Genomic DNA, 10,053 nt, shown 5'->3' with positions numbered 1-10,053 from the left:
GAAGGAGATGTGGCTCCAGCAATTTGGCTCCCGTCTACCATACCACCTATCAGAATGGCCACTATTAAAAAGACAGAGAACTACAAGTGTTGGAGAGAATGTGTAGAGATAGGAACACTTACCCACTGTTGGTGGGAATGCAGAATGGTGCAGGCACTGTGGAGGACTGTTTGGCAGTTCCTAAAGAAGTTGAATATAGACTTGCCATGTGACCTTGCAATACCACTACTGGGTATATACCCAGAAGAACTGAGAGCAGTGACAGAAACAGACATCGGCACACTGGTTTTCTTTTTTTTCTGTTTTAAAGATTTATTTATTTATCCACCCCACCCCCCCGCCCTGTTGTCTGTTCTCTCTATTTGCTGTATCTTCTTTGTCCACTTCTGTTGTCAGCAGCACGGGAATCTGTGTTTCTTTTTGTTGCGTCATCTTGTTATGTCAGCTCTCCGTTTGTGCAGCACTATTCCTGGGCAGGCTGCACTTTCTTTCGCGCTGGGGGTGCACTCCTTGCGCATGGGGCTCGCCTGCGTGGCAGGGCACTCCTTGCGTGCATCAGCACTGCGCATGGGACAGCTCCACAGTGCGCATGGGCCAGCTCCACACGGGTCAAGGAGGCCCAGGGTTTGAACCACGGACCTCCCATGTGGTAGACAGACGCCCTAACCACTGGGCCAAGTCCGCTGCCAGCATACTGGTTTTCATAGCAACATTATTCATGATTACCAAAAGTTGGAAACAACCAAGGTGTCCATCAACAGATGAATGGATAAATGAACTGTGGTGTATTCACACAATGGAATATTATGTAGCTGTAAGAAGAAATGAATTTGTAAAACATATGACAACATGGATGAACCTGGAGGACATTACGTTGAGTGAAGCAAGCCAGACATGAAATGACAAGTACTGTATGACTGCATTACTATGAACCAAATATATTGTATGATTAAAAAAAAAAATTATATTTACCCAGTACATTTAAATGAGAAATGTATGTTTTTATTCAACTATGTTTTCTTTTTAGTTTTTTATTGTTTATATTTTCAATTATTAAACATACAAAAAATTATAAAAAAGAGAACATAGCATCACTTCTGTGATTTTCTAACAATGACACATAATCTGAATCTAATCATATGGAAAACCCAAATTAAGTAACAAACTACAAAATATCTAGCTGGTGTCAAATTCATGAAAGACAAGGAAGGACTGAATAACTATATTCACTCATATTAGACAATGGAAGAGACTGATGTAACATCATGATTAAACTGAGAATTATATGGTAGTTATGTATCAATGTTAGTTTTCTGATTTTGATAGTTATATTATGGTTCTGTAGGAAAATGTCCTTGCTTTTAGAAATTCACACTAAAATATTAGGAGGTAATAGGGTATCTTAGTTCACTAAAGCTGCCAATGCAAAATTACCATAAATGGGTTGATTTTTACCATCTTTGAATTGATATGGAATATTCTTTTCAGTAAAAAAAAAATACCATAATCTTAGTGCAGAGTTATGAAAAACTTAAAATTTATTATTCCTACTTCATCACTTTTTCCTCCCTTCCTCCCTCCCTCCCTTCCTTCCTTACGTAAATTAAGTTTAAACTCAAGTACCTGCTTTTCGAAAGAAGATACAATTTGCCACTCTGGGCTACCATCTAGTGTTAAAATAAAGAACACAAACATAGACAAACCTTGAAAATAATATATTGTGTGAAGTAAGCCAAACACGGAAGGACAAATAATGTATGATTCCACTTACATGAAAAATATTTAGAATAACCAAATCCATGGAGACAGAAAGTGGTTTAGAATTTACTAGGGGCTGGGGCTGGGGTGAGAATGGGAAGTTATTGCTTAGTGGGTACAGAGTTTCTTTTTGGGGTGATAAAAAAGTCTTGAAAATGAATGGCGGTGATGGTAGCACAACATTGTGAATGTAATTGATACTACTAAATTGTACACATAAAAAAAATATAAATATAGGTTTTCCTGAGTAGATGTGCTCCAGAAAACAATCATTATTATTATTATTATTATTATTATTATTTAGGAGGTGCCGGGGAACAATCCTGGGACCTCATACATGGGAAGCAGGCATTCAATCACTGAGCTACATCCACTCCCCCTATTATTAAAATATATCTCTGGAATCACTTTTTACATAATCTTTTAAAGTACACTAAAATCAAATATTAAAAACAAATAGTTATTTGTACCTTAGACAATTTTTATTTCTATATTTATCTGTATCTATATTTACCTACCTATATTTATATCTATCATCTCTATAGACAGAAGCCACAGCCTGGCCTCACTTTACTGCTACTTTAGAGCTCTCTCCGACAACTCAAAATGAAATGAAAGCCTTTATTAGAAAACCAGAATAAAAGAGTAGGAAAAAAATTCTGTTTGATTTTTGGTTTCTATTCCCTTAAAATATATGTGAGTTTGCTTAGAGCTATAATATTGTGAGAATTTGGGACAGTGCTATAAGATGGGGAGGAGATAGGATGAAAAGGGGGAGGTTAGAAAGAAATTCAATAGATCCCCTTTCTCCAGTATACTTTCATACCTTTTCCAGTCAATCTATTAGGCTCTGTTAAAACAATCCTGGAAAAAAATCTGTTGTATGCTTGGGACACCCATGCCTCCATAGGCTCCCAGCAAGTTTTCTCCCCCACAGCAGCTAGCTATGTCCACCATGCTGCATGGCCCTTCTGCTTCCATCATTGTGGTTTCATACTATAGCAGAGGTTCCCTCAACAATGTTCCTACTGCCTCCTCTAAGTGCAGAGTAATAGTGTGCAACTCTACTGCTACCTTTGTTAGGATAGGTTATCCTAGATCAAGGAGGTGTGGTCAAAGCAGAAAAAAAAAAAAGTGTTTTCTTTTTATATTCTTTTAAATTTCCTCAGCTTTGGGAATTTCCTGGATCTGAATTCTGGGAGCAGTGCCTGTTACAAGCTAAATTTTCTCAAGCTCATCAAACTGTGGGTACAAAGTCATTCCTTCTCTCATTCTTTTTTTCTCATTATTTATTTAACAAAACCAATGATTACCTAAAAAGTGAAAGTCACACTTATAAGACCTAGATATGTAGCAGTAAATACCAAAATCCCTGGCTCCATCTGCAAATGACATATTTTGGAATTCCCACTTGTGTTCCACTCCTGTTGTTTCTGTACAGCTAGTGGCCACTCTAAGACCTCAGAGAGCCAAGGCCCACCAGTGGTCTGAGGGTTCTCAGAAGGAATGTTACTAACCACAATCCTTCACCAACCATGCCTGAATGTTCCTAAATCCCTAACAGTGGACTCTAAGCCCAAATTGATATATTACAAGAAGATATCCAATAGCTTTGACAGATTGCTACTAGCTTTGCCAGATTACCAAAGGATCCCATGGATCAAAAATGTTACAAATCCCTTGCTGGATCACTGTGCATCCTTAAAATATATGGATTCCAGAGCCCCACCCTAAAGATTCTGAATAAGAATTTTCAAGAGCAGTGTCTTGGAATTCTGTAGGTAATTCTTTGCATCTGTAGGTGATTCTTTGCATCTGACAAATATTAACTCAAAGGCTATTATGGTATCTTTTATTCTTTTATATTTTACATATTAATTATCTTTGTTAAAAGTCCAGAAGACTTAGTAAGAAATTCACAAATAATTTGTCACTTCTCTCTACTGATGATTTTTGTTTCATAAAACTGCAAAAATTGTGGACAGTTGGGCATTGTGGAGGACAGTTTGGTGGTTCTCCAGGAAGCTAATTATAGAACTGCCATATGATCCAGCAATCTCACTGCTGGGAATATACCCAGAAGAATTGAAAGCAGGGACATGAACAGATAGAAGCACACCAATGTTCATAACGGCATTATTCACTATTGTCAAAACTTGGAAGCAACCCAAATGTCCATAAACAGATGAATAGATAAACAAATTGTGGTATATACATACAATGAGATATTACTCAACTGTAAGAAGAAATACAGCATTAACACATGGGATAACATGGATGGATAACACATGGGATAACACATGGGATAATATGGGATAACATGGATGAATCTTGAAGATGTTATGTTGAGTGAAGCAATGCCAGGCATTGAGGAACAAATATTACATTACCTCACTGATATGAATTAAGCAAATTGAGCAGACTCACAGAGCTAAAGTCTGGAAGATAGATTTACAGGAGACAGAAAGGAAGAAGAAGGTTGTGAGTCCTTCTTCAAAATGAAGTAAATAGTCACTGGAACTAAAAATGATTAACTCAGACTTTCCTAGGTGCTACGACTACACTCAATCGTCATTCTCACCTTCAAGATGAAGTTCAGGAAATTAAGTTCAATATTGTTAGGAATATATTACACATGCAGTTAAATTTCTAGGTCTTTTGTCATTCTTTCTTTAAAGATATGTGTGCATATTAGAAATAGACAAGTAGACTCTCCCAATTAAGATGAACTTCCATCTCTAAGGGAAAAGATCAGGAAAATGCCACTGCCTAAGACTGAAGCTAACAAGATACACACTTCATAAAGAGGATTAATTACCAAAAGGAAAGTTTATTAGAAGTAATTTTCTAACATATGATTTAGAAATAACTTGCTGGTGAGAATAAAGGGCTTGTCTTCATGTCCTCAAGAAGGAATCAAGCAAAAAGCTAACCAATGTGAAATTACCTGTAAATTGTAATTTAGAGATTACAATTTGTTCAGAAATATATTGAAATCAAGAAAAGTGAAGATGTAATGAGCAATAGCAAAACAGAATAAAGTTTTTAAAAAGGAAAGTAAGATTTCTAAGTACGTAACTGAAGGAAAGAGTGAGAGAGGTATTAATCACTGCAAAAGTATATTTAAGGAAAGTAAGAAAATTTCTTTAAAAATTTGGGACCAAGTATAAACTAGGCAAGCAAACAAGTATTCTGCACAATATTTCAATGAAAGTTTCAAACACTTCTGAAACATGTAGCTTCAGAAGCATAATAGTTTACAAATTCAGCTATGAGAAATGTGAAATCTAAGACATGGTTCTACTTGATCTTCAAGAATGAAGGAATTGGGAAGCGGATGTAGCTTAATTGATAGAGCATCCGTCTACCATATGGAGAGTCCAGGGTTCGATCCCCAGAGCCTCCTGACCTGTGTAGTAAGCTGGCCCACACGCAGTGCTGCCATGTGTAGCCACGCGTAAGGAGTGCCCTGCCAGGCAGGGGCGCCCCTGTATAGGGATGCCCCACATGCAAGGAGTTTGCCCCGCAAAGAGAGCCACCCTGCGTGAAAAAAACACAGCCGCCCAGGAGTGGCGCCACACACATGGAGAGCTGATGCAGCAAGATGATGCAACAAAAAAGAGACACAGTTTCCCAGTGCCACCTGATAATGCAAGCGGATGCAGAAGAATACACAGCAAATGGACACAGAGCAGACAACAGGGGGGAAGGGGAAAGAAATAAATAAAATAAATCTTAAAAAAAGAAAAAGAATGAAGGAATCATTAAATGTTACCAAGACATCCTTAAAAACAAAGTAAAAGGGAAGCAGATGTGGCTCAAGGGAAAAGGCCTCTGCCTACCATATGGGAGGACCTGGCTTCAATCCCTGGGGCCTCCTGATGAAAAAGAAAAGAAAGCATGCCTGTACAGTGAGCCAATGCCTGTGTAGTGAGCCAAATGCCCTCACAGTGAGCCAAGTACCCATACAGTGAGCTGAGTGCCCATGCAGCAAACCAAGTGCCCACTTGGTAAGCCGAATGCCTGCATAAGTCCCCATATGGCAAGCCAAGTGCCCACATGAGTGCCTGCACGGTGAGCCAGTGCCCGTGCAAGTGAGTCATGCAGCAAGATGATGATGCAACAAAAGAGAGACAAGGGGAGAGTCAAGGTGAAGTGCAGCAGAGACCCAGGAACTAAGGTGGCACAATTGACAGGGAACCTCTCTCCACATTAGAGGCCCCCAGGATCAAATCCTGGTGAATCCTAGAGGAGAAAGATGAGAAGAAAAGATAAAAAGAGAAATAGATACAGAAGATCACACAGTAAATGGACACAGACAACAAAAACAACATGGTGGGGGAGGGGGGGAATAAAGTAAAAAGGAGAAAATAAAGATGAAAAAATCTTTAAAGAAAAACTGAGGATCTCTTGTAAAAAAGTCAACTTCTACTATTTTGACATTTTCTAGTGGACACTCTCCCAACCACTTTAACTGTCCCATCCTTTTTTTCCAGGGTACTTTGATATTTTAAAAAAGGATGCCCTATAAAGCAGATATCAATAAAAAAGCTAACCAACTACCAATGCAAAGAAATACCTTGGCATTCTGATTCATCAAAATCTCTTATGTATTTGATTAGAGTGAATCTATTTCCCACAGTATAATCATACATGGTAAACCATTAAAGTAGTTTCTGAATATATTTTATTTATTTATTTATTTCAGAGAAGTTGTAGATTTACAGGAAAATCATGCATAAGATTCAGGATTCCCATATACCAACTGTGATAGTTTGAAAGTCTTTTATGAATCCCATAAAGGAAAAGATTATGTTTTTGAACTAATCCATTCCTGTGGGTGTGAGACCCTTTTGACTGAACTATGTCAGTGAGGCATGACTCAAGTTGAGTCCCTTCCCTCTCATGGAACTGATATAAATGGAGTCACACAGAGGAAAAGGAAGCTGCCATATTTGATCCTGCAAAGTGAGACAAAGGACTCCAGGTCCTTTTCAAGGAGAGAAGCCCAAAGAGACTCAAAGAGCTGACACCCAGGAAGAGATGAGCCATATGCCTGATAACACACAGCTGAACATGGGAAGAAAGCAGAGCAGCTGAGACTGAGAAGAAGGCCCAGTAAGAGACAAGCTCTATGCCTAGTTGCCCACAGCTGAGCTCCAGGAGACAGTAGATTCTAGAGGGAAAGGCTGACACCTTGGCAGAGATCTGTGACCATCGTGCTAGGCCACATGGCAGGACCCCGGGAAAGCTTCCCTAAGCCTTGATTTGGACATTTCACAGACTCAGAGCTGTAAGCTTTTATCTCAGATAAATCCCCTTTATAAAAGCCAAGCCATTTTTGGTACTTTGCTTAAGGAGCCCCTTTGGCAAACTAAGAAACCACCCTACTATTAACACCTTGCACTGTGAATATACATATTTGAAGACTATGTGTAGCAAGCAGAGGAAGCCCATTTTGAAACAACTTGCCAACCTCACACATCACAATACTAGTAGTGCAACAGAGGTATGGCAGCAACCAGCCTTAGATCTAGCTGTACAAAGGGTTGTGTGGAATTGATGGGAATTAGTTGAATTTATACAAAACCCCAATTTCTCCAAACCTTTGTTTTTCATCAAACATTAAAATTATACTAAGGAATTCTGAAGTCTTATCAGAGGGCCTTGAGAAATGATTTGGCCCTTACCATATTTCCTCATCAGCAATAAATGCTATTTAATTATGATACTAAAAAAGAGGTTTCAACACATCTATATAAACATCAAAAAGTCTACTTAATTATTCTAGTCAAAGTTATCTTGATTTCTTCAGATTTAAGATACGATACATTGAATGCATACATCTCAATTTTCTACTGAGCATAAGGATAAGCTAAAAAATTTGGTGGAGTTAAAAAAAAAAGTATACAATGAACTACTCTATAGTCTATGTAGACTATTTGGTAACTCCTACATATTGCTACTAACCTATTTTCTTGTTTCTTTGAGAAGCAATTTTTTAAAATACAGAGAATATAAAATACACATTCTTTCATTTTTAAAAATTTTTTTAAGAAGTTTGAGCATACTTGAAATGATATTTTTTAAGGAAGTTGGAGTCAGGTTTCACTTGAGATACACATACACACACACACACAAAACATAGGGCAAGTAAATCATGAAATTAAAGTTACTTCTGCAATATCAAAGGAGAAGAAGGAAGGTAACACCAATAACCTATGGTTTCCCTCAGGTAATTAGTGTTATGGAACATTATTACAGTAGCATATGCCATCTCTTCCACATCATATATCACATTCCTGGAATATTTTACTTCAGTTTAGGGATATTTTCTACAGTTTATTTGAATTATAGTGGTTGGCATATTAGCTAGCAAAGCATCTCCTCCCCCCATGCTGCCAAGTTCCTGGCATTATATGTATTTGGTTCTATCTTTTGATGGCTGAATTAATAGGGAAGCCTTTCCACATGAGCTGCCTTGATAATATAAAACACCCCGTTGGCTCACACATTGTGATTCCCTGGAATGGGTCATTCACATTTCCAAACATTCATATACTTGCTGCATTGCCCAGCTTTTTTATTTTCTGCCCTACATTTCTCTCCTTCTCTGCAAACAACTTTTCTCCAAGATAAATTCTGTGGTTTGTGGAAGCTGCTGTTTTTCTTGAAAGACCCTGCTGAGAGGTTCAAATCCCATTGAGATGTTGTCCAATCACAGCACCTCATTCCCTGGCCACATATCATAATGCTCTTAGTTACTGAATAGGATTCTGAGAACTTGTACTGATCAGAAAAGCAAGGCTTACAGAAGTAATTTTGCCAAAGGTATCATAACCAATAAATTATAAGACCAGGACTCCAACCCTATTGACTAAGAAATTAAGCAACACAAGCATTGATACATGCTGACAAAAACTTAAGAATAAAATTGTTGAACAATAGGGCATTTTTAGATTTCTCCTGAATTTTTAACTGGATGAGTGAGATGTCCTATGAGTAAGTATTAAGGCAGGGAATAACCTATAAAACTATCAGGTAATTATAAAATGTAACTCAGATTTAAAAACAAGTCAAAGAAAATATTACATATACCCTTAAGCTTCTTTTTGTTTAAAACTTGTATTTTTTTATTTTATTGAAGTATATCATTCATACATGAACATACATAAACAATATGTATAGGAAAAGTTGTGAACTTGCAAAACAAACATTCATATCATCATATAATGCTTCCATACATCACCCCACCACCAACACCTTGCATTATTGTTAAACATTTATTACAATCTATGAAAGAGTATCATCAAAATATTACTAGTAACTATAGCCCATATCTTACACTTGGTATATTTTTTCCCCCAACCCACTCAATTATTAAGACTCTGCATTAGCATTATATATTTGTTATAGATCATCAACAAACGTTCTCATATTTGTTCTATTAACCCAAGTCCATCTTCCACCACAGGATTCCCTGTGTTATACAGTCCCATGCTTTGTACAATCCATTTAACATATACATTCAGTGGCTCTCATTTATCCTTAAGATTTTAAATTTGCATTTCTACTCTGTGCCAAAATCGGGGACATAATTTGTCTAATAAAACCAATCTTTTTTCACCCAGAAAACTGCCTTTATAACTTAAACCCGATCTTAAACTGGTTTAGTTCATTTGGGATGTCCCAGCAAAAAGTTGGATTAATTGGGTTTTAGCTTGATAGAGAGGTTCATACTACATACATAGATATGCAAATTCTTTAGGTCACTTTTAGGGAGATGAGTCATCATTCAAATTAAAAATGAATTCAGCTATACAGAGTTTTGGAAAGTCTACTATGAGGTAGTCATCATGCCAGATTCTGAAGGTACAAATACAGTTATATTATACTCCCTGCTCTTAGGAAACTTACAGGCATATAAACAAATTACACTACTGTGAAGCAAGGGCAATAAGAGAGGTATGCACAGGTGGAAGGATTGATGTAGTCTCTGAAGTAGTAAGGTAAGACTTTCCTGGGTCTTGATGGACAAATAAATCTTTAAGAGGCCAGGGTGCAAGGCAGGCTGAGCCAGCATGTGCAAAGGCACTGAAGTAAGAAAAAGGCATACAGTATGGCTGGAGGGTAGAGAGCAAGGAGCAAAAAGTATGAAAGTTAAGGATGGGATATTGGAAGGGTCAGATCCTATTGTGCTTTGTATTTATTATATGGAGATGAACTGCCAGCAAAAGCCTTTTAAGTAGGGAAAACATGACTGAATTTGCACTTTTGTATGATTACTTTGGCTGC

This window comes from Dasypus novemcinctus, chromosome 5 (genome assembly GCF_030445035.2).
Source record: "Dasypus novemcinctus isolate mDasNov1 chromosome 5, mDasNov1.1.hap2, whole genome shotgun sequence".
Classification (NCBI taxonomy): Eukaryota; Metazoa; Chordata; class Mammalia; order Cingulata; family Dasypodidae; genus Dasypus; species Dasypus novemcinctus.
This window is presented reverse-complemented; position numbering follows the sequence as displayed.